Here is a 24720-nt window from a genome sequence, read left to right as displayed (position 1 = left end):
CAGTCAAGTTCTTCCACACCAAACTCACCCAGCCATGCCTTATGGACCTTGCTTTGTGCACTGCGACACAGTCATGCTGGAACAGAAAAGGGCCTTCCTTAAACTGTTCCCACAAAGTGGGAAGCATACAATTGTCAAAGATGTCTTGGTCTGCTGAAGTATTAAGATTTCCTTTCACTGGAACTAAGGGGGCAAGGCCAACCCCTGAAAAACAACCCCATATTGTTATCCCTCCTCCACCATGTAATGTTCTCCTGGCATTCGCCAAACTCAGACTCCAAACTCCAGACCAGTGGTGACATGTTTACAGCACTCTATCAAAGGCTTGGCGTTGTGCTTAGAGATGTAAGACTTGCATGCAGCTGCTCAGCCATGAAAACCCATACCATGAAGCTCCCGGTGCACAGTTTTTGTGCTGGTGTTAATGCCAGAGGAGGTTTGGAACTCTGCAGGTATTGAGTCAGCAGAGCATTGGCGACTTTTATGAACTATGCAATGAACTATGTTGCTGTGGTTCCTAAAAGCTTCCACTTTTCAATAATACCACTCACTGATTATGATATACCTAGAAGGGAAGAAATTTTTGCGAACTGACTTGTTGAACGGTGGCTCTCTATTACAGTACCATGCTCAAATTCAGTGAGCTCTTTAGAACATCCCATTCTTTCACAAATGTTTGTGAAGACAGACTACAAGGCTAAGTGCTTGATTTTATACACCCATGGCAATGGAACTGAATGAAATACCTGAATTCAATGATTAAGAAGTGTGTCCCAATCAATGCTTTTGTCCATAAAGTGTAGCTAACCTGGCTTACTAATGTCATAAGAAGTTGTAATGTAATGTAATGTAATTTGTGCATAATTTGACTGGCTGATTCATACAGGATAAATGATCTGTGTAATTTTCCCAAATTACCCCAAATAGCTCAGATCGCAACATCATCGTGCAGATCTTTACATCAGCGTTATATGACAGGCACCACATTTCCAAAAGACAACATGTTTTGAGGCTAAAGGGCCAAAATGCCACCAAAAATCCCTAAAAAGAGACACTGGACAAGGGAGAAGACTTATGTCATTTCATTATCAATGGCAGTTTGAAATGATGGTGCATAGTCATAGTGAAAGGTGAGGGCTACACGCCAAATTGTTGTGGATTTCAGTAGTCTTGTCATGAACTAGAGGATTAAGGAATTGGGTCAAATCAAGCTCCATTTAGCTCTTAGCCTTGACGACAGGACACAAAAAAAGAAAAATGGAGCCGTTGTTTTCTATTACTCGGTTTTGTTATTACATTACTGTAATTTTGATTCAGATAGGAACAAACCATATTAGCAAATTATAGAAGGTAATTCACTCTGAAATTATTACATAGCAGATTTGTAAAAATGACATTGCAGATTCATACTGGGTTAAAATGACGGATCGAATTGATAATCACTCAAATTCCTGCACCTCCCCAGGTATGACTAATCCAGCTTGAATAGGGTTTTAACCTATTTATTGTTAGTGCTGCTAACTTACCTCTCTAACAAGCTACCGTTAACTGAGGTTACAGCACAGTTTGAAGTGGATTACATTTCAATTAATGCTAGTCTATAGCATTAACTTGTCTCAGAGGTCAGTTAAACTGTAGGTACCACAGAAGTATAAGGTCTAGAGAGAGCATTTGGCTTACTGTGCTCATTTCTTTTCAAACTTTCATCATAGCAACACATGCTTGCTACACTTGACATAAAAAATGCTGTGTATATAATTCTCATTCTTACTTTTTTACTATTAAAAAACATTTGGGGCTGTAGCCCAGTAGTCCAGTGGGTCATACTTTAATATAGCTTTAACAACTGGCTACAATTAAGTAGTAACTTAACCAGAACTAGCGATAATGTCCAACACAACTTGCTCACTAAATTTTTCTCAGATTTCAGATTTAATGAGCCACTTTCGACCCTGGATAACTGTTGAATTTCAGTATGGTTTGTAGTGTGGATAGTTAGCCTCCTGCTTTGGATAAGCTGTGTTCATGCTTCCAGTCCATGTGCCGCGGTGATCGCCTTGGACGAAGCTTTTTTCTTTCAGACAGCACGTTTTGCCCAACTGTCATTGATCCAAAGTGCTGTAAAGCAATAAGAAGCATAGAAGTAAAGAATTTTTAAAAAACCAAGACAACCACAACACATCAAATATACAGCCATACCTCATTTGGCTGAGACTGTGTTGGTGGTTTACAAATGTTGTTACATCAACGTAGGTCTCTATGAATGCTGCTAAGAAGACCTCATTGATCTGGGAGTCAGACAATGACCAAAGCAAATCTAAAATATGCTTTAGACCAAGCATGTTCAGAGCTGTACAAATAAATAATGTTACTTTACACTGAATTCTAAAATGGGCTGGTAACCAAGATAGGCCTGCTAAAATTGCAGCAATAGTATCCCACACCAAGTAATCAAGCAGCAGCATTTTATATCAATTGCAGAACTAACTAACTCCAGTATACAAAGAGTTACAGAAGTCCAGCCAAGATTAAGTAAAGGCACGTATCACATTTTCCCACAGCCATCCCACAGTGTGAGCATTTAGTCGTATTTCACAATAACAAAAACTGTCTCCACACAAAAGTGTTCTTAATGAAGTATTTGGGCCTCTTTCCATGTAATTTGGGGATATAAATCCAAGCCTGAACGCACCTAATTAACTAATTGGCTTTTGTGCATTTTTCTGTATGCTTCATCACTTGGGTATTACATGAATCACTTATTATTACTGCAGCTTAGAGTGGATGTTACTCATAAAGGGATTTACTTAGACATCATCAGCATGTAGGTGTGACAGAGGTGTGAGCAGGATGTGAGGAGGGTGGAGTGCAGGTAGAACATCATATTTTGAGTCTTGGTTTCTAGGAGTGACAGCGCGATATATGAGTGATGGAAACTTCAGTCATACCTTTCCCAGGAATGGAATGATGAGTTTCCATAGTGGAATTTCTGGATTGCACAGATCACGCAGACCCCATGAGCCACGCACCTCATAATTTTGTTGTACCATGTGAACATCAGAGCAGGCAACTAAAGATTTGGCATCATTTATGTTTAGATGTGTGTAATCTATCATTGCTTGACCCCTCCAAATTCCAGGCTTGTTACACACTAAGCCTTATTATTCAGTAACTACAGGGACTTCAGTGCAAACTGGCTGAGCTCATCATAGGTTATAGAAGTGTATAATAAAACTTTGGGCCCACCAGCGGGCCCTGGCCATGTAAGGAGTTAAGTGTCATACTGTCTCTCCTTGCATTTTACACAGTCATTCTACACAAACTTCATCATTAATGTGCTATTACTTTTTACAAAGTAGGTATGAGGGGATTAAGCCTACATTCCCCAAGCTTTAGTAAAAAGCTAGGCGGCATTAGGGATTAAATTGGGCTGGAATGATCTGGAATGGCATTCTGGCACCCTCTAAGTAACCTGGAAAGAGAAAAAAACTCTTGTATCTATCTTCTCTATAGTGCTTTTACTTGCAGCATGACTGAACCATTAACCATATACAAAGAAATACAATTGTGCTAGCAGAAATCAACATTATCATATAGGTGGGGTTTGTGTGTGTGTGTGTGTGTGTGTGTGTGCGTGTTTTACCAAATTCTAATACTTAAGCTCAAACTGAAGGCCTTAGGCCCAATCCCATTTCACCTCATGTCCCTGCCACTTAGCCCTACCCTTCCATTTTGCGTGTTCATGCCTAGGGGTAGGGTGTCCCAATTTTTGTTGAGATAGAGGGGTAGGGCGTGTGTTAGTGTTAGGGCTACAGGCCTAACAGAGTTTTTTCAGAGGTACACTCCAAATGGAGTGTTATGAGAAAAAAAGAAAAACCAGCAAGATGGCTGCACAAGCGACCAAAGAAACCCACAAATGTGAGTATTTTCCCCATTGGAAAATTACAATAACCAATGCATTATCTTAGTTTAAGGTTGTTTCAATGTATTATGGTCCTTTACTTCATAACAAGCATTAAAATCGCTATTAGTTTGCTGATGTCTTGGTAGCTAACCAGCTAAGTTTCCCATTCAACCTTAAACGGGAAACAGCAGTTACATTCTGATGCATCTGATGTCAGAACTGCTGCACCATTTAAGGTTGAACTGGAACATTCAAACAAGAAGCTGGCGAATAGCTGAGTTCAGCTTCATATTACTGAAGAATTAGAGGTAGGTGATAATAAATAATTGTCGCATCCCCCCTCTTTGAAGGCATATGATTCCCTAAAGTTAACTAAGGACCAGCAGCGAGGTTGCTTAACTTTAACACTCCTCTGCTATCACTACGGTAGCTAAATGTTAGTGAAGTAATGTTCTTTTTTATTCGAGGGTCCCATTTCATTGGGGAAGATTTCAACCACTATCCCTTGTAACTCAGTTCAAGGTGACACTCAAAAACAAGGAGTAGGGGTAAAAATAAATGGAATTGGGCCTGTCTCTAAAAGTTTTCCAGTGAATCCAAGCCACCTCAAACTGAACTGTGCTTGCTTAGAGTGTGTGGCATCAAACTGAAGACCTGCTTTGCTGCTTGTTTTTTATGTAGGATTATGGTGCTTGTTCAGTATGTTTTCTCCTAGTGAGGTCCTTCATAGCCTCACTTCACTTACAGAATACCCTAAAATCATTACAAGAAAGGTCAGCACATGCTGAGCGATTGGCATGTACTATAAATAAGACAAATATTTCTCAAATCGTTTCATGGAATTTCAGGAAGTGCTCGGCTTTTACCATAATGTTGACTTCTTTGTTGCCATTCTCCTTTTTCGCTGTCCATCATTAACATGATATTCTTGGAGAAGAATTTTCCGTTGGACAGATGGAGAGAGAGAAACAGAGAAATGGAATTCTTGCGAGAGGAGGAACGCAGAAAGGCAAACAGATGGAAAAGCATCTGTAAAAAGTTCTCTTACTAAGTAACAAAAATGTATAATAGCTCCACACAGGTCTCTGGGCACCGTGATGTTACAAGATTTTGTTCAGGCTAATTAGGTTTTATAGACCTGCCTGCTTGAGCTCGGCAATGCAAACCAAAGGCCTTCTGATGGTGTGGCGTTTTTTCTTGTTCAAATGTTCAACAGAGGACACAAGAAGGCCAGAGAGAAAGGACAGGCCACACAAGCCCCTTTAAAGAAGTTATGAAGCTCACGGTGCCTGGCGTGTGCATAATTGCTAGCAATAAAGAGGCAAGGCTGGAGAGAGCAAATGGTTCAGGCTCGAAGAGGCAACACACAGTGTCCTGCTGGGTACAAAGAGGGAAAAAATGGTAAACTGTTGTCTAACTGTAGTGCAGGCTGCTGGAATTCATTGTGCTAGGTCTGGCCAGACACTGTGTCTTGATGTAGCTGGACAGAAGAGTATTATTGGAGGGAATTATTTTTGGCAGATGGCGCTATAAAAATGTGTTTAATGCGAATGTGTGTGGGAAGGCACAGAATTGGATGGGATTAGTGTTACAGCATGTGTTCAGCAAACAGACACACCAAAGCATTTCGGACAGGACATAGGCGGTCAGAACAAGTAATAAGTTGAGTTTTCCATTCAGAGCTGATGAAAGAACAGAAGAAAAAAGGAATATTACCTAACGGTGATGGTACGCTTTGGTCTTGAGTACTGGGCCTTCCATGACATTATGCACAACGGGATATGTACAATATTGCGTCAGTATTAAGTTCACTCCTCAAGAATAAAATAGCAGTGGTCAAACAAAGGACATTAACATATGCATGGATTGTGTACTGTCTCTTTAAAGCCATCACATCCTATGTGTAAAAAGATAAAGCTTCCAGAAAGTGTTCTTTGGAGCAATGCAAAGGAAGAATCGCATGTAGCCCCCTAAATAATCTTGCAATGGAAGGTTCTTTAAAGAACTTGTAAATGACATGCAAAGTGTGAAGAATGTGTATAAAGGTTCTGTACCAATATGTCCAAATAATATGTCCATTTATTTTTAAAGAATAGAGGAAATAGTTGCTCAGGTTCTGGACATGCTTTATTGAAGATATCAGCGTCTGACCGGTTGTGACGTTGATGCTGTTGGTGTTTATTTCACAGCTGCTGATACATTTTGCTTTGTGATTACATCTTTTCACTGCAGCTACAGTGCTGTGCAAAAGTCAGAGACCACCTTTAATTTGTTTAATTTCCTGTCCAAACGGCCGTGAAGTACAAGTACAAGGAAAAAAAAGCAGGAAACAGAAAATTACACAGATGCCTCATTATTTTAATATAGTACTCAATATTTTCAGCGTTTAGCATGCTCACCCTTTGTCGTCGTTACAGCTTCAAAGAAATATGCCTGGATATTTTACCGCACCTTCTTGAATTCAAGGTTCAGTCTTAGAAGTTGGTTTAGCATTTTCAGCTTCTCACAATCCAAGTAATCCCAAACACATTCAGAAATGTTGAGGTCCGGACTCTGGGTTGGTCAGTTCATTGTTCTGAGAACACCAGCAGCTTCTTTGTTTGATTTGCAAATTTTGTTCTCTTTTGTCTGTTTTCTATATGTTGTCTGGAGTCTTATTTTCGCTGTATGTGTTTAGTCATTTTTTGAGTTACAGTTTTGGAAACTCCTGTTTTTTAACTTACTTTCCTTTGACTTTCCTCTTGCTTATGCAAGTGGATAATCTTATGTCTATTCTACTTAGAAATAGCTGCTGAAAATAAATAACTTGTACTTAATGTCCAGTGTGGTTGGAAATTAAATGAATCGTGGGTGGTCTCTGACTTTTGCGCAGTACTGTACACATATATGCTGAGCATATATCGTCCATAGTAAAATCCTACGATTCCATTAAAATTGATTGTGAAGATGAAACATGATACATACATACATACATACATCTTCTAAACCGCTTATCCTTCTGGGTCGCGGTGGTGTGCTGGAGCCTATCCCAGCTGTCATTGGGCGGAAGGCAGGATACACCTTGGACAGGTCGCCAGTCCATCGCAGGGCAGACAGACAGACATACACACACCTAGGGGCAATTTAGCATGTCCAATCAGCCTGACTGCATGTTTTTGGACTGTGGGAGGAAACCGGAGTACCCGGAGGAAACCCACACAGACATGGGGAGAACAGGCAAACTCCACACAGAAATGACCCTGGTCGCCCGGCCGGGAATCAAACCCAGGCCATTTTTTGCTGTGAGGCGACAGCGCTACCACCCATGAAACATGATATTATTGGATAATATTATTTTGCCCCTCCTGCTGGTGCACAGTGACATAACTAAAAATGAGAAGACATTTCGGAGGCGAGAAAAATTAGAAAATAATGGGAAAACAGGAATGATGTCTTTTCAATGGTATGATATGATGAACTGCACTTAATATGACCAGGGACATGAAAGTAAAAAAGGTACATTTTGATTTGAGGTTGACTTTAAATGTTTGGGATGAACTAAAACAGAGACTGTGAGCCAGACCCTCTCGTCCAACATCAGTGTCTGACCTCACAAATGCTCTTCTGGATGAATGGGCAGAAATTCCCACAGATATGTATAGTATATATATATACACATTACTAGAACAATTCACAACTTATAGTGACCATTAGAATATTTTGTAGAATAATTAGCCCAAGTCTCAAGCACTCCACCATCAAGTACAATGCAAAAATATTTGAAGGTGCATAAGCCCATTTTCATCAGCTAATAACTGTGAGCTGTGCTGAAAGGTCTATAGCCCTGTGGGAAATTCTCCCATCAACAGGCAAGCATCCTTTCCTGGCTCCAGCCAGCAAATGTGTATTTGAACAACGACTTAAAAGACATGAGTCATCATAAATCAGTGCTGGATCGTAGCCCACTGCTGTTCTAAAGAAAGCCTTCTATACTCTCAGTGCTGTAAGGCGCATTTATTAAAGCGGCTCTTTCATCTTTCGCTGCTAATTAAAGACAGTTTTTTAGTTGAGTGGGTAGGATTTGCACTGATGATTCATGGATAGAGTAAAACATGGTCTGAAAGAATGAAACAATGTCATTGTCTTATAAATCATTTACTGCCCATACTGTTATTTTTTATTTTATTTAGTATTAGTTTTTACAATTGTGCTTTATTTTATGGAAATTGCACATAATGTTTACTTGGATGACTTCCAATCAATAAAAACTTTACTTAGGGAGTTGGCTATAAGCAGTGCAACAGTGTGAACTGATTCAAATATTAGACCTTTTGGTAACTCCCTAGTACATACTTACATACGTGCTTTTGTCTGCATTATCTTTGCAGCTTTGCACAGATGTTTGCAAAAGTTTAATGTTTAATAAGTACACATCCTCCACATGGAACAAACTTAAACATAGCATTTTTCTGCAAATGTTGGCGCACAGTGTCTATTTATTTGCTGAGTGTAACATGTTGGAGAAAAGCTAAATATGAAATGTGCCATAACTTTTGCACAGGCCACATTTGCACTTTACTTTTTTCAATATTTCAAGTTCAACAAATAAGTGAGTGTGCATTAAAATTTGCAGAAGTGTGTTTTCAGTAGAGAATGTTTTAACTTATTTTGACTTGAATATGTAGTTTTAACCAGGGGCCCTTCTGCATACAACTGTATCATTTCAAATACAGCATTAGAATCAATAGAATTAGCTAGAATCGGTCATATCACTATAAGGAGTCTGGTGGCACATTACAAGAAGAAACGTAAAGAAGGAATGATAGCATTCGTTTCCTCCAAAATTTCATTCACTTAAGTGCCACCACATTGTTACAAACTAAAACTTCATTGGACAGCTCAACACGCTTAGAGGAGATTGCTAAATTCTAACTGTGTTGCATCAGCTAACAGACCTCCGTGTTGCCTGGCACTGTGCTAAGGGGAGATGAGGGGTGAGAGTGAAGCCTGTTAAGCTCTCTTGGACTTCCAGCCACGGATGGCTGTGGCATCACTGAGAACTCAAGTTTGGATCTCCTGACAATAAGACCAACACATAAGGCCAGTGCACACTGGATGCCGTGTGTTTTTAATGAAGGTACGCACATTGATGCTGACATTCCGCATCAATGCATGCCAGCACTTTGCAACTCCTAGCACTGTTTCATTTCTCAGCACACCACTGAGTATTTTGCCATTGCTACATTAAATTAAGACCATTTGGAGACCACAGAAAGCCATGGTAGATGAAATGTGGCTTGAAAGTCACACAGAGAAAGGCAGTCAGTCTTTTAGATAAACAGAAAAAATGCTAATGGTAGGTTTACTCAGCTAACATCACTAGCCAAGCAGTAAACTGATACCAAGCGTGATAAATTATGGTGAAAGTTTTATTCAGTTAGATTTATAGGAGTAGAGTGTAATAAAGAACTTGAACTTGACGTTTATCAGCACTGTAACTGTGGCACATTCTAGTATAGCAGCGCTCTGCTACATGATGCTAAGCGATGTGGAGTGGCACGCAGTGGCCTTGCGTCACTAGAGCTCTCGATTTAAACCATTTCTATTGTTCCGTTTGTCAAGAACTTTTCATACAATATGAAGGACAACTGTTGCTTGAATGGAGTTATAAGGTTTTAATATAACCACAGTAATTTAATGTTAGCAATTTATTTTTGTGCCCTGTGATGCCAGTTACAGTATTGGTCCTTTTGTTGTGGACTGTCATGACTGAAAGGTCAATCCTGTTTCTCTTTTTAGGGATCAGTAAATTATAACCACTGCATACCACAACCATGTCCATGTAATCTCATTTGTTTCATTTATCATGATGCTAATTTGACACAGCGCTTCGCTCTGACTCTCAGAGCAAGGGCCACATTCTCATGGGAGCAGTAGGAATGTTTTCCCAGGGAAGTACGGGATTAGAGGAACCCAGCAGGAATTTCATACCTTCCGTAACTGCGGAGCACCACTCCAAACAGACAAGGAGCTGAGCTTACATCAGTTTGGGCTAATGAGCTTTAGCAAGTGAGGCGGAGAGAAGCACAGAATGTACTGGTAGACAAAATGTTCATGACTTTGTGCGTCTGTTCGAGAACATTTGTCTTAAAGGGTAGGCTGACATCTGTCCCAGCATTTGATTAAAGCAGTTCTGAGTGGATTTGAGTTCTCTGGAGTTTCTGTGTTGGTAATGGGCAACTTGTGATTTGGTTACACGAGTTTCTAAGCTAAGGACAATACAAAAGGTTCTTAAAGCCCCATTTAAGAATATTTATGAGTGTTAGTGATGACCTATTGTAACTTGATTACTCCTAGGAGCACATCGGTAAAGCTTTTCAGACTTTTCCCACTTTTTTCTCTTTCCCTCATCTATCTTGAACACTAAACTCCCGTAGAAGCCATGAAACGGTCACGTCATCCATTTCCCGTCCTCTGTACTTAATTGTGTCAAAGGGGAAATCACTCTCAATGTATCTGTTGCAACACTTTAATGCCTCATTGTGCCTTTATGAGTATATCCGCTCATGTTTACTTTTATTTGTCACCATGGACATTCCATGTACGCAGATTGCTTTTTTAAAGACCTGCTCCTCCTGCGCAAACCTTCGTTTGCAACACTGGAATAATGGCATGTGAGATCACTGATAAGCATTAAATAGTTTATTCTACAATGCATCGTAAACGATGCTAGTAAGGCCTCGTTTCAACAGGAAACGCTCCTAAACACTTGTCAGTCAAACTCAGCCAGTATACCCTGAAGAGGGACTTTCACTGGATGTGAATGAGGCAGAGGAGAACTGCGGCTTCCTGGTCCATATCAGGTGAAAATGAGTGTTTGCAAATCGGCAAGCCCACACAGATAGATGGGCGATTGGGCTTTTTATCTTCGATTACCTGCTGTGTAATCTGCCCTTTACTTGAGATACGCTTCCTTCATTATTCATTATTAGTTTCTCTTTCTCTCTCTTCCTCTCTCTCTCTCTCTCTGTGTGTCCCCCAGATGGGAGGATTTACATATGGTGCAGTGTGGGTGCTGATCAACCAGGTGACATTACACACAGCCTTTTACAGGAAAAAAGGAAAAGGAAAAAAAAAATGGAAAGAACAAAAGAGCCAAAAAAATGAAAGTAAGAGCAAAGGAAGGAAAGAAAGAACAAAAGAGTCAAAAAAGAAAGAAAATAAGAAAGTAAGGAGAAAGGAAACAAAGACAAAAAGTTGAAGTAAAAAGAAAGAAGAACCAGAAGTAGAAAGAAAGACAGAGATAAAAGAAAGAACAAATGAAGAAAGCAAAAGAAAAAACAAATGAAAGTAAGAAAACAAAATAAAAAGGGTAAGAAGAAAGCAATAAGAAAGAATGACAAAGAAAAGACAAAACAAAAACGAAGACATAAAACAATAAGAAAGGACGAAAGAATGAATGTAAGATGAAAAAAGAACAAAAGAATGTGAGTGAAAATAAAGGAAGAACAAAGAAGAAAAATCAAAAAGAAAGAAATTAACAACATAAGGAACAAAACAATAAAAGTAAGAACAAAAGTAAGAACGTAGAACAAAAGTCAGACAGAAATTAAGTAAGCAAGAAGGAAAAGAAAGAGAGAACAAAGGAATGAAAGGAAGAAGAAAGAAAGAATGAAAGTCATAAAGAAAGAAAGCACAAAAGTAAGAAGAATGAATGAACAAAATAAAGAAGAAAGAAAGAGAGAAAGATTTGGCTGACCCCAGAGCGATTACAGCTGTAATCAAGTTACAGAGGTAGAGTTTGGAGTCTTGCCCAAGGACGCTGTAGCGTGTTGTGCTTCTACAGACAGAAACTATGACATTTCATCATTTCCTCACGACTGACTCTTCTAAGGCTCATGCAGTGTTTACGGCTCTACAGCTCTGCCTCTGTAAGTATGTGTATGTGTGATGTGGTCCACTGTTTCTCGCTCAGTCCTCTCTTGACTCATTTCTGATGTCAGTGTGAGTGTGTGTGTGTTCTAGAGCCCAGAGTCTCAAGGCCTATTAACCTTTATCAACAATAGCTCCTGACGCTGTTGCGCTCCTGCTGTGTAAGGAAAGGAAGAGCTGCTCTAATGCTGCTATTCTTCTGCTCTTCATCAGACAGGACTCATATCCCTCAGCTCTGAGGGCATCTCCCTGGGAAACCTTTCAGCGAGCATCCTCTTTTAGAGAACGCAGATGAATACGCAACAGCCACATCTGGTAAACCAATGAATGAAGTGACTGTATCGGGTGAGTGGACAAAGAAATGGACTGCTTTCCTTATCGGATGTATCAAAACCATTAATCCCCAAACTCACGGTTAAATTTGATGGACTGCTTTTTCAAAAAACCCAGATTTCACCGAGAGAAATATTACATTTCATGGCCTTAATCATGCAGGATTGTATGAGTGAAGTTACACCATGTTAGTTTAGTAAGATGCGGAAGTATTCATTAGGTGTGTTTAGCAGTGTGGAACCCTCAAGGCTTTCATGGAAGGCCGAACGATTCCTGTGCATGTCTGTAATTATTCCGTTCATTGTTATTTAATGGTACCTTGATGCTTGTTTTATTTAAACTCTGCAAGCATTGTAGTAATATTCCTAATTGTTTTCCCTGTGAGATCTTGGAAGATGCAGCCAAGACTCTATCCCATTAGTTAGGCCTTCAGAAGCTGGGCAGAAGGCCTTATACTTTACATTGAGTTCCAACAGAAAGAGGAAGTGACAGTGGAATCAGTCAAGTTTTGATTTATAATTTGATTCACTGTAGGCCTACTGGAAGTCCTAGATGCGCCACTGACTGTGAATGTTAGTGGTAGTCTAACCAGGTTTCACTTATTCTGTGAAACCTCTCATTCTGTGCCCACGCCACAATATGATACAGCCTTTAAATATGTATAATGTCTTAAAATGTCCGTGTCTTATCTACAGTACACCGACCAAATATTATTAATATGCACCAGCGTTAGCTTAGTGCTAACATATTATTAGAAATAAGATGTGCTATCAGAAATTAGCATTGTTGTTGAGGTGGTTTTTGAATATTCATTGCCCAAACGTAGTGCGACTTTCCACTGGTGCATAGTGAGAATTTCTGGCTTGGAATGTGAAGGAACCAATCAGATTTGAGAAGCAAATTATTATAATTTATAATTGACATGCCTCTAAACTATTCACAGTCATCTCAAAACATTCCTTTGTATGATTGGTCAGAATTAGTAGACTAAGAAATGGTGCAAAGATGTTACTGACAAATGTAGAATGCCTGAAACATGCTAACCTAAACATCTGGTGACTGGAGCTGTTTTTATTTAATTCCTAAAGCTGAGAAAGTTTTGAATTAAACCCTTTGGAAGACCAAACTCAAGCTCGAGTCAAACTATTATACAGACTCTTGCTGGCTTTAAGGTAAGCTAAACTCTATCCGGGTTGCTGGGCTAACTAGATAGCTTTTCATAACTTAGCTGCTGATAGTTAAACAGGGCTATACACCGTTACTGCAACCGAAACCATTCGGTGTATAAATAAATGTTAATGCACTCGTACAAATGCCAGTCTTTGTATTGTTTCATTAAAGTTTGCTGAAAGACCTCATAAAAGACAAGTTTCCTTCAGCATCTAACACTACTCTGACCAGCTGCAGTGTTAGCTTAAGCATAAGATCATCTGAAGTGGCAGCTTCTGTCTCAAAAACCTCCTTCTTATTGGACATGGCGAGAGGCTAAACAGTTTCCCTGGTCCGATTAATGTCAACATGGTTTTAGAATCCTTTTTTCCTCTTTAAATTGGCCTATATGCATATTTTATCAGTCCTCAAACATGAATGTCTGCACTGAACATCTTGTAAAACCAGTTTATTTTTGAATGTTTAAAATGCTCTGTGTGCTTCTGTTTTTTATATTCCATTCTTACTATTGAATGTTTTAGTCTGTTAGCACATGTGTTAGATGATATGAGGTAGCCGGAGCTGAAAGTTTGAAAGGACATATCAAGAATAAGACAGGAAGGCTCTGACATTTAGCAAAGTTTCAGTTGTCCACTTTTTAGTGAATTTCAGGGCAAGTTGTCAATCACTTGTCAGATTACAACTGACCCGCACAGAAATCTGATATATTGTAATATATGGATGTCAAACATATGACATATATAGGCATACATGGATTTTCCATGGATCCAGGTTCTATTTGCCACACATGGACATATATGAGACATTTATGTCAACTTATTTGAAATTGGACATGTTCATATATAACTCATGTTTGCTAGCTTCATGTTCTATAATCTAAGGTTTTTATGGATCTTCTGATTTTTTTCCACATACGTCCTAATGAAGTGAAAATTAGTATAATAGCTAAACGACTAAACCCTAAAAACATAAACATGCACTTTAAAAGCTATGCAGTTAAAAATTAAAATTAAACTCATTAAAATGAAAATATTGCTGGATGTACATGTTTTAGAATGTTTGCCTGACCCTTTATGATATATGTGCGAATATGGCCATATATCAGATTTTAGTGTGGGAAAGAAAGTTGATTTTCATGTGAATTTGGTAGGACCCAAGATATTGTGCTATTACAGCAGAGGAAATGGGATATTACGTTGTCCCACTTGAGAGTGCATAAGTAACATGCAATCAGCCTTGTGCAGATGGAGCTGCTGCATTGTACCTTAGTCATGTTTTATACAGGCTTCCCAAAGGGCAGGCAGGGTTACCATGTTATCCCGTCCCTGAACATACCGTACTGTACGTGTTTGGTCACACATGTCTACGTGCATGCTCACATATGTTGGCTCTCAAGCCTCGTTTCAGTCTTGCGTTCTCTGGTGCGCTCGCAGGCCTCCTGCCACACAATGAGCACATCCTTAGCGATGCTGCTGTTTGGGACGGGTTGTTAAGGCAGCGCGGCCGGGCTGAGGTAATAAGGAAAGGCCTCTATTTGCTTTGGCCTCAGAGGAAGTCAGTAATTAGATAAATGAAACATGTGAGCATAGCACTTGTCCTTAAAACCACCTCACTGTCACTTCCCCCTCCTCTCCCTCTCTCTCCCTTCCCCAGCCTATAAAACTCACATCCCCCTCAAGTGGATTTGCAGGTGTGTGTGTGTGTGAGAGTTTATATAGCTACATTGCCATTCAACATTTTAGAAACATTTGTCATATTCATAATTTTAGCCATTTTTTAAATGATAACTCATTTTTAACTCAAGTACATTTTAGTATTATGATCCGGACACTAAAGGGCACATTTTTGGGACAGAAATTAGATGATAAATCATGATTGTTACACTGTAATTATAACTTTTTTAGTAATTTTTTCACAAATTATTTGTGTCTGGATGTGATCACCACTTTTCAAACACAACCTTCTTATTATTTTATTATACTAGCAGTATAGTATTTTATTCATTTAATTCATAAGTCATTTTATCAGATACCGCTCTGTTCATCATCGTGGACACGTATTGTTGTCTCCAAAAAGTAAATTTCCAAGAGAAAATAAAAAGATCCTTTACTTCTAATGTAAGTGAATGTAAGAAGATTTTATTGGAGCATTTCTGTTGGTCTGTTCTTCATGAAATTTTCACACAATATAAAGGGCAGCTGTGTTCAAATGATGTAGGAAAGTAAAAATCAATAAAAATGGACATACATGCTTTTCTTTGGACAGTGTTGATATAAAGATTCCCACAAAATAAATGAAACCAATTAAGTTGTAAAGTGATTCATACATGATGACTCAAAAGTTTAGAATTTCTTGCAATATTAACCATTTCTGTTATTTTACGAACAATAATAACTTGCAGTGTGAATTTAAAGGTATGAATAGTACTATAAGAATTGAACAGCACTGTGCAAAAGTTGCATCACTGTTTTTATTGATTTAATTTCCAGTCAAGATTATTAATTTTTCAGATCCAAATAATCCTACTTATAAATTTCGGATGTGGTGTTCTAGCACCTTTTCTCTGGCTTCTTGACAGCTACACATCCTTTCAGACTCATAGTGTTGAGTGGTCTTCTCACAGTGGAAGGATGGACAGAAACACCTGTGGAATTTTTCAGCTTACATTTACATTTACAGCATTTGGCAGACACTCGTATCCAAAGCGACTTACAATTTGATACTTGTACACAAGTTGGTTAAGGTAGTGTTAGGAGTCTTGCCCAAGGACTCTTATTATTATAGTGTAGGGTCCTTGCACAGATAGGGGCACTGAACCCCAGTCTACAGCATAGAAGGCAGAGGGTTACCCACTACACTATACCAACCATGCCAGCTCTGATAATAAAATACACGGATTATCTATTTATACTGAAATATGCTAAAAGTTAAACTCGATCAAATTGTATTTTCATGCTCAGCTTTCTCAGTCATTTTCAAATCATCTATAGCTGTGTTCATCAACCTGGTGGCATCCAACATTTCTTCATTTGTAATTACAGCTTCTTAGTGTCCTGCTATTTACTTGACACTCGTTAAGTTGTACGGGATGAATATATTAGAATCATTTAATACATTTACCTGCAACCAAGCTGGTTTTATATTATTTAAACACTGATTCCTGACTTTTGAATGGTCATGTATGTGTGTAGTTTGCACATTTTTATCACTGTGTGGGAGAAAAACACCTTGTTATGACCGGGTTCTCTCCGAATGGGATAATCTGTGTAAGACTCAGTGTCTTTGCATGTCCTATCAATATGCAGAGTGTGAGGGGGTAGAATGATTTGTGGAAAGGAATTTCCATACCACATCAGCACACATGCTCCATCTGATCTGATAACTGTTATTGCCCCAAACCTCCTGCAGACAGAACGTAGGGGTTGTGTGTGTGTGTGTGTGTGTGTGTGTCATATTGGTCTTTTAGGGTACCAGATGTCCCCAAGATGCAGAGGTTAAGGTTAGGAGTGAGTGAGTGAGCTGTAGGTATACATAGCATTAGCATCATCATTAGCATTAGTATCATTATTCCTCTACAGTATTACAAATGTACATGGAAAAACACAGAAAATACTGTGTGTGTGTGTGTGTGTGTGTGTGTGCGTGTGTGTATGTGCATGTATCTAGGTCTTTGAGGTTACTAAATGTCTCTAAGATTACTCAGAAACATGAACATATTGACATTGTGGGGACATTTGCTGGTCCCCATGAGGAAAATGATTTTTTTTTTTTTACCAAAAATGTTTTGTTGTTGTTTTTTTGAAAAATGGAAAAAGTCAGACAAGCTTTTTGGTTGCTGCATGTAAAGTTAGCTGTAAATATACATAGCATTAGCATTAGTAATATTCAGCTACAGTATTACACGTCAATAGAAATAGAAGATAGTTGTAAAAGACTGTGTCTGTGTGTACATGTGCATGTATTTAGCTCTTTGTGAACTCCAGATATCCCTATGGAGATTGGAAAACAGGAACATTTTGACAATAGGGGGCTTAGTGTTGGGGGCGTAACATGGTACAAAATAAAATGTTACACTAAAATAATCACTTTTCCTGTAACAAAGTAGGATACTGTTACAGTTTCTGACTTAATGAGTGTTACTCACATGTCTCTAAGAGAAAAACATTAATTTTGCATGATGCTTTTAAAACATGAGTTATATATAGATTATCCAGGTCTGCATAATTTGTGTGAGTGCGCTACCTTCATCAGCTGACTGGATGACTCTGATTATTAATATCAACATTGGAAACAATGTAAACGTGCCAAACAGATGGATGAAGATATACTGAAGAAGAGACAGACCCGACCTCACCTAAACAGACCAGACTTAATTTGTGTTCAGGAACAGCTCTGTAAGCTTTACGTTTATTCTTAAATATTGTATTTCGAGGCAGCTGTTTCTAGATTTTCAAACAGCATCAGTCAGCCATAATCTTTATCAAGCATAACAGCCCATATGTTGCTTAAATGCAGGGATAATATCAGGCCATTTAACTAATATTGACCAAAACTGTCCATTTCTTTTCTAATTAAAGTATTTAAAATGACTGCTGGGTTTTCTCAATAGTTGGTTCATTTTTGTTTCGTTGCAAATTAATGAGTAGTGAAATCACTTTTCTCAGGAAGTAATGAGTGAAGTAGTAAAGAAAAATAATTGTGATAAAAGTCATTTGTAATAGATCACTTTTTGTGAGCAACTACCCCAACACTGGTGAAGACATTAAGCTGGTCCCCATAAAAATGCATGTTGCTTCCCCTAATAGGACTATTTTTGGAATATGAAAAGTTCTTAAGTTTAATATTAGAGTATGGTGTGTGTGTGTTTAGCATTAGAATTAGCATTAATAGCATTATTACACAAGTAGGCAGAAGTACCCCACAAACCTAGTTTTGCCAGACTGTGTGTGTGACTGCATATGTGTGTGACTGCTTGATTGTGTGTAAGCCACAAGTCCCTGAGGTCTCTATCTCTCTATGCTTTCCATATGGCCTGGATTGAGGAAGAAGCCACTCACTTGTCTGCAAGGTGCTTTAGAAAGTAATGTCTCGGACGATAAGAATAGGTGGACAAACAATGCGGGATAGTTTGGGGTAAAATTAAGCATTTTGATAATTACCGCACATCTCATGTTCTCGTTCTGTCTCTTTCAATCTTATATGTATGTTATTTAGTGTGTAGGGCCCTGGGCTAGCAGTGTGTGTGTAAGTGCGTGCTGTGGATAAGAGTGTGTGGGGGTTCAGCACCAGGCTATTCTGATCCTAGATAAGCGCTGTGGTGAAACTGCTCCCTCAGGGCAATTCCCCTTTCCTTTTCCTCCACACAGGCCTTATATCTAAAGCAGGATGTTGCATTATTTCACTGCAGTCTATGGCCATAAGCATCCAATAGATTTCTTTCAGTGAGGAATGTACATAGTGAGGCTGGGGGTTATGTTCAAATTTCAATAGCGTACTAAGCTACACGATTCTGATATAAGCAGTGGACATATTGTCACTGTCATATTAATATCTCGTAATTCAAAGTCTTTAACTTATGTTTATTTTATAATGAATGGATAAATACTGAGGCGTCTGAGCAAGTCTGTGTTTTCTTTAGTTCAAAGAAATGTTTACATGGCAATCTCAAGTTATTTTGTTCCCTACATTTATTATACCTTTTTCTTTTACATGGACTTCTATTTTGAAGAGCAGGACTGTGTGTGTGTGTGTGTGTGTGTGTGTGTGTGTGTGTGTGTGTGTGTGTGTGTGTGTGTGTGTTTTTGTGTCACATTGGTCTTTGAGGGTACCAAATGTCCCCAAGATGCTGAGGTTAAGGTTAGGAGTTAGTGAGTTTAGTTGTAAGTCCACATCACATTAGCATCATCATTAGCATTGGTAGCACTGTTCATCTACAGTATTACATATGTACATGGAAAGACACCGAAAAGATGTCCAAAAAGTGTGTATGTATGTGGGTGTGTGTGTGTGTGTTAATGTGTATTTAGAACATATTGACATTGGGGGGCCATTTTCCTGGTCCCCATGAGTGGTAGCAAAGCTACACAAAGCTACACAGAGCCGAGGAGTAAATGGAATGAGCCTGGCCTGCTAACAGCACAGGCCGAGAGTTAGCCTGAGTGCAATCTGTTTGCTGTGCTGAGTTGTAGGGCCGTATTACATAAACTTCTTAGCTCTGAAATCTTCTATTATCTGTTTAGTCACCCCGACAACTTCAGTTAGGACTGCATTTACCACAGAAGCTATTACAGAACAATGTTTCATAAGTTTATGATCTTATCCATTAACTCTATATAAGAAAACAGTATTACAGAAACATCCTAACTAGACAAAATTTCCCAAATTCTACTTTAAGACAACCCCAGAGCTGTCTTAATTTCTGTTTTAACCATCTGTTTTTTGCATAATGATCTTACATTTATCTACACTGAAAACTGTGCTTTGACTTATAAGGGGTTTTTGTAAAGTGTTTTAAAAGCCCCAGGCACTTCAGACACTGCATCTCCACTATCCACTCTTATTACCTTCATGTTAATGTTGATGAAAACTCATCAGATAAAATATTACAGTGATGGTGATTAATAATGATGAGACAGTTGAACGTGTGTCGGTTTATTAGGGAGAATAAAATTAGCACGGTCAGCTAAAGCATTTGGGAAATGGAAACTGAAACTGGAGAGCGACGACACTGAAAAACAGCACATAGCGCTGTCACAATATACTTAACTTCAAGTTTATTGTTCTTAAGTTTGACCTTTTTTAACATCAGTAACGGTAGCTATCTGTGTGGCTAACTAACTTCATTCTTTTGATTGCATGTTTACATTTTAGCTGTGCGTGTATGTTCAGTTGCTAGGTAACAGGCATGACTGTTAATTGTTGACTTCGTTGGAGTAATGTAAGCAGAGACAATGTAAGTGAGGAGACCGGCCAAAGGCTGAAATATAAACGGGAAAGCTTATAATGCTCAACACGGCGTCTGTTTACACAGTAAGTCCCACCCTTCAAGAAAAAGAGCCAATCAGAAAGCCCTCCCTCGTTGTCGAGATCTGATTTCAAATATGTTTATAAAATGGTAGTTTGGCCTTTGGTTTTGAGTTTTTGTATGTCTTATATGTCTCGGAATAACTGCCCAGCGGTGTTGCAAAGTTGGCAACCAAGTAAACAGATCTTCCTATAAGGACTTTGGTTTAAAAATTCCTAACTTGAGATAAGATGCTGTAAGATAAGAAAAGATAGCTAAATTAGGATTAGATTTGCTTCGGTAACACGAATTTCTAAAAATCTTATCTTGACCTGTCAGATCGTAACTTAAGACAATAAGATGTTTCTGTAATACGGCCCCAGATCTTTGAATTGTCTGAGTTCTTTGGAGAACCCCACCCCCCTTCACTCTTCACTACAATAGAAATGTGTGAATAGGAACAATTATTTGAAATGAAATTTTGCTACACTCCTAAAAAAATCAAGGTTTTAAGAAGCAATGCCATAAAAGAACTGCTTTTGTTTCCCTAAAAGAGCCTTTCAGCTGTTGTAAATCACATGTGAAAGTGAAGAACCTTCAAAGAACCTCCACATATTGTAAAAGTTCTAAGAAGAACTTTTGAATTGGTATACTATTACATTATGGGGAAGTTCTTTAAAACTTTAAAATGGTCTTCATTTTTACAAATCTGTTTTTTCAAATTTGATTGTTTATGGAATCAAAAATTCTATATTTCAAATGTTCTTCTATATTTCAAAGAACACTTTGCGGCATGTTCATTACAGTTAGTAACAGTTCCTTAATGGTTCTTGGTTTGAATGTACAATTCTAGGGAAAAAAAAACTTTAATTGGTATAGAATCTTTTCATTATGTGGAGGTTCTTTAAAGAATTATAAATTTAAAAGTCAAAATTTCTGCAGAATTCAGTCGTTGAGATGTAAACAAAGTCAAAGAGTGGCTTGATTTGAAATGCATCATTGTAGAGATACTTGCCAGCTCAGATTTCTTTACAGTGGTGGTGATGGCAACCAGGGGTCACAATGACTACAGCAAAAAATAGGGTCATTTTATTTACTATTCAAGATGATCAGTGAACTTACATGCCCAAGTTTTTAGACAAAATGTTAATTATGGTTAAATAATGTTAAATCTGAATAAATACATTTTCTTTGGGGTTTTCTTTGATGCCTTGCAACACCCTGCATGTACCCCTCCACCATGAATGGATTTTTAAAAATAGGTTTTAAGGCTTTTCTCAGGACTACAGTAAAAGAATGTCAACATCAGGCAATTCATTTGTCTTTTTCAGTAATAACTTTCTGTGAGGGTGCTTTAAGGGGCATTAAACTCATTGGATGTCTGATTCCTATCACCACCACTGTGAACAAATCTGACTTGGTACTATGGAGTTAGAGTCATGCCATTATAAATGTGAATTTCAATGTAAAATTTGAACTTGAATGTTATTGCCTGCAAGACAACTGAACGTTATTTTGAAAGTAAATTTGAAAATGAGAAATAGTAGAAAAACTAAATGCTCAAAATTGCTCTTACAGACCTTGCATTTCAGTTAAGAATTCAATTTCAAATTGAGTGATACAGAAAATAATATTTCAGATTTTTGCATTTAAATTCAAATTTCTAATGGCTCCACAGGTACATTTCTCTAAAACAAAGCATTTGTCACGAAACCACTCTGCATGACATTATTTACATTTTAAGGATGGAATTTTGCAGAAAATGATAAAAATGTGTGCAATTTCCCTTCAAGATTCTATGAAAATATTCATGAATATTCAGTATAAGGTCATATATCGAATAGTCAAGCTTTTCCTGCAACCATCACAGAGTCACTCTATGGCTTGCAGAGGCCTACTTCATCATGATGCAGCATGATCCTGCCACGTTTCTGAACACTGATCGTGCTTTATTCCTGTTCCAGAGATGGCTGTGGAATTGATGAGTGTTGTCTAAAAGGGCGTAACCAGCTCCTCCTTTGTGTTGCTTTTAATTCATCTTCGAGGCTGCACACTGTAGGAAACCGTAACTCACGCACTGATGGAAACCAACACCCTCGACTGACCATTTATCAATATTATATCACATTTCACAACATGGCCTGTCAAACATCAAGTGAATTATATATGTGCGGTCAAATTGGCCATGAGGGTCTCGAGTGGAGCTCCACAGATGACACGTAATGACGGCATTCAGGACGCAGTGCCGGACATCCCTGCCTGTAATACATCACCACAGCGTCTGCTGAGCCAGGATCAGCTGCTGCCAAGCATAGTATTGGTGTAATGACAACGTATTTGGAATGCTGTCAGTCCTGATGGTGTCCTGCGGACGGTCTCATTGAGGTTAACCCTATAAAGCCAACAAGTAAGTGTGGCCTACACTTCAATAGCCGTCTTCTACCTATGACCTAATGGTCTGAGACCACTAGTGAAAATGCATCTATTTTGCATTCTCTTCTGATTTAACACCAATTTTTTCATTACAAATGATATTATCACCATAACAAGTTAAATGTTTGAAATATTTATACGAATTACAGAATTTCTTAGTATTTGGTATCTCAGTTTCACATATTTGCTTAAATGTGAATAATGACCTTGAAGCAGAAGTATCTTGTTTGTTTTACTCATCATATTTTTTTTTGTTTATTTTCAGGTTTAAATTTTTAAAAATCACAGATTTTCAGTGTGATCTTTTGGTCCCCACTATAACATTATTGATACAAAAGACCTTAGCTTTGTAAAAAAAAAAAAAGAAAAAAATCTTAACTTTTAATGTAAGTTAAAGGTTTTCTTCCTATTTTAAACCATTTTTTTTGGCCCATTTTGCCCATTTGGCATTAAATATTTACACAATATAAAGAGCAGCTGGTGTTTATGGGTGCGTGTGGCTTTGATATAACAGCAAGGACATTAGTATCATAGTAGTTACTGATTAAAACGTCTTTAGATTAATAACTGAATATATGCATGCAGTTTTAAGGGGTCAAAGGACATCACCATTTATTATTGTGCTTCTGCCATACAGAAAGCTTTAGCACCCCCTAGTGTAGACTAAAGATGATTAGATGATTAGGATTTGCACAGTGAAGCAAGGCATAAAAAGGTGTGTGATCTGTGCTGTTTTTCATTCCATTCTGATAAATGTGTTATATAGAGGAGATGTTACACACAATTGCATGTTTCTTTATTCCAGATTGTCACTGAAAAGTGAAGTAAGCACTATTTTTTCAGTAAAGCTAAAAATAATAGCTTCAGATTTCAGGGTGTCAGTGTGGCAAAATGTCATCCAGGAATTGAGGCCTGTGGTTTGAGGCCTATGCCTGTGGGCGGAGGGGCATATTTTGCATTTGATTGCTGTTTACATGAAAAGATGTGTGGTTACATTAAATGGAAACTAATTTTGCTGGTTCAAATTACGGTTTGGATGGAAATCATGGCATTTTAACCGCAAAGCATGTCCACAATACAAATTTCATTTGAAATTTAATCTTTAATTAAAGTCTGTAATGCACTTTAAGTGCATCAGATTTTCAAATCAGAGGAATTTACTTGGTGAAACAAGATAAATAATATAAGGCACATGATAATTTGCCAGTTTTGCATTATCATTAGGATGAAACTTAGTGGAGCTATCAATAGATTGCACTTTAAGCAAACATGCTCTAGAGCAGTGGTTCTCAGTTCTAGTCCTGGAGTGCCACTGCTCTGTAACACATAAGGAACAACAGGAAGAACTTGTAATGACTTCATTAGTTAGGAGCAGAGGAATCTCCAGAATGTGCTGTCCAGTAGAACTCCAGGACCAGGATTGAACCACAACTCCATAGAGTATATTTCCTCAAAGCCTTAAAGGCATATTCCAAGAAAATCAAAGACTTACCATGATTGTTAGTACAGCGCAGGAGATGCTCAGCAAATGTTAGACCAACATGACCATTACATTTTAGTAAATTATGGTTTTAAAAATAGTCTAGAATGCTAAAGAAAGATGTGGGGTTTACGCTTCACTTATCCGTGCAAGTGAAAACATAAATAAGCCCATTGCATAAAAACACAGCAGGTTGGAAAGGGCTTTTGATGGATGAAAGACGTGCATCTAGCAAAGCTGGTATGGATACCAACACCAATATGAATTACAATAGAGGCTTACCTGTCCATCAGACAGACAACTAAAAAAATACTTCAGAAATGCATGTGGTATAAATTGGTCTTAATGCAATGTTGTTGGATAGCTCAACACTGTGGAGGAAATTGGAGGAAAACGCTACGTTCTGCCAGTTCTATTCATCAACTAAGAGACCTTTGCGTTTACTACCACAGCTATGGACATCTGAAGTCATGTGTCATTCTTTAG

The sequence above is a fragment of the Colossoma macropomum genome, unplaced genomic scaffold (genome assembly GCF_904425465.1).
Source record: "Colossoma macropomum unplaced genomic scaffold, Colossoma_macropomum, whole genome shotgun sequence".
Classification (NCBI taxonomy): domain Eukaryota; kingdom Metazoa; phylum Chordata; class Actinopteri; order Characiformes; family Serrasalmidae; genus Colossoma; species Colossoma macropomum.
The sequence above is the reverse complement of the archived record's forward strand: the minus strand, read 5'-3'. Positions refer to the sequence as shown.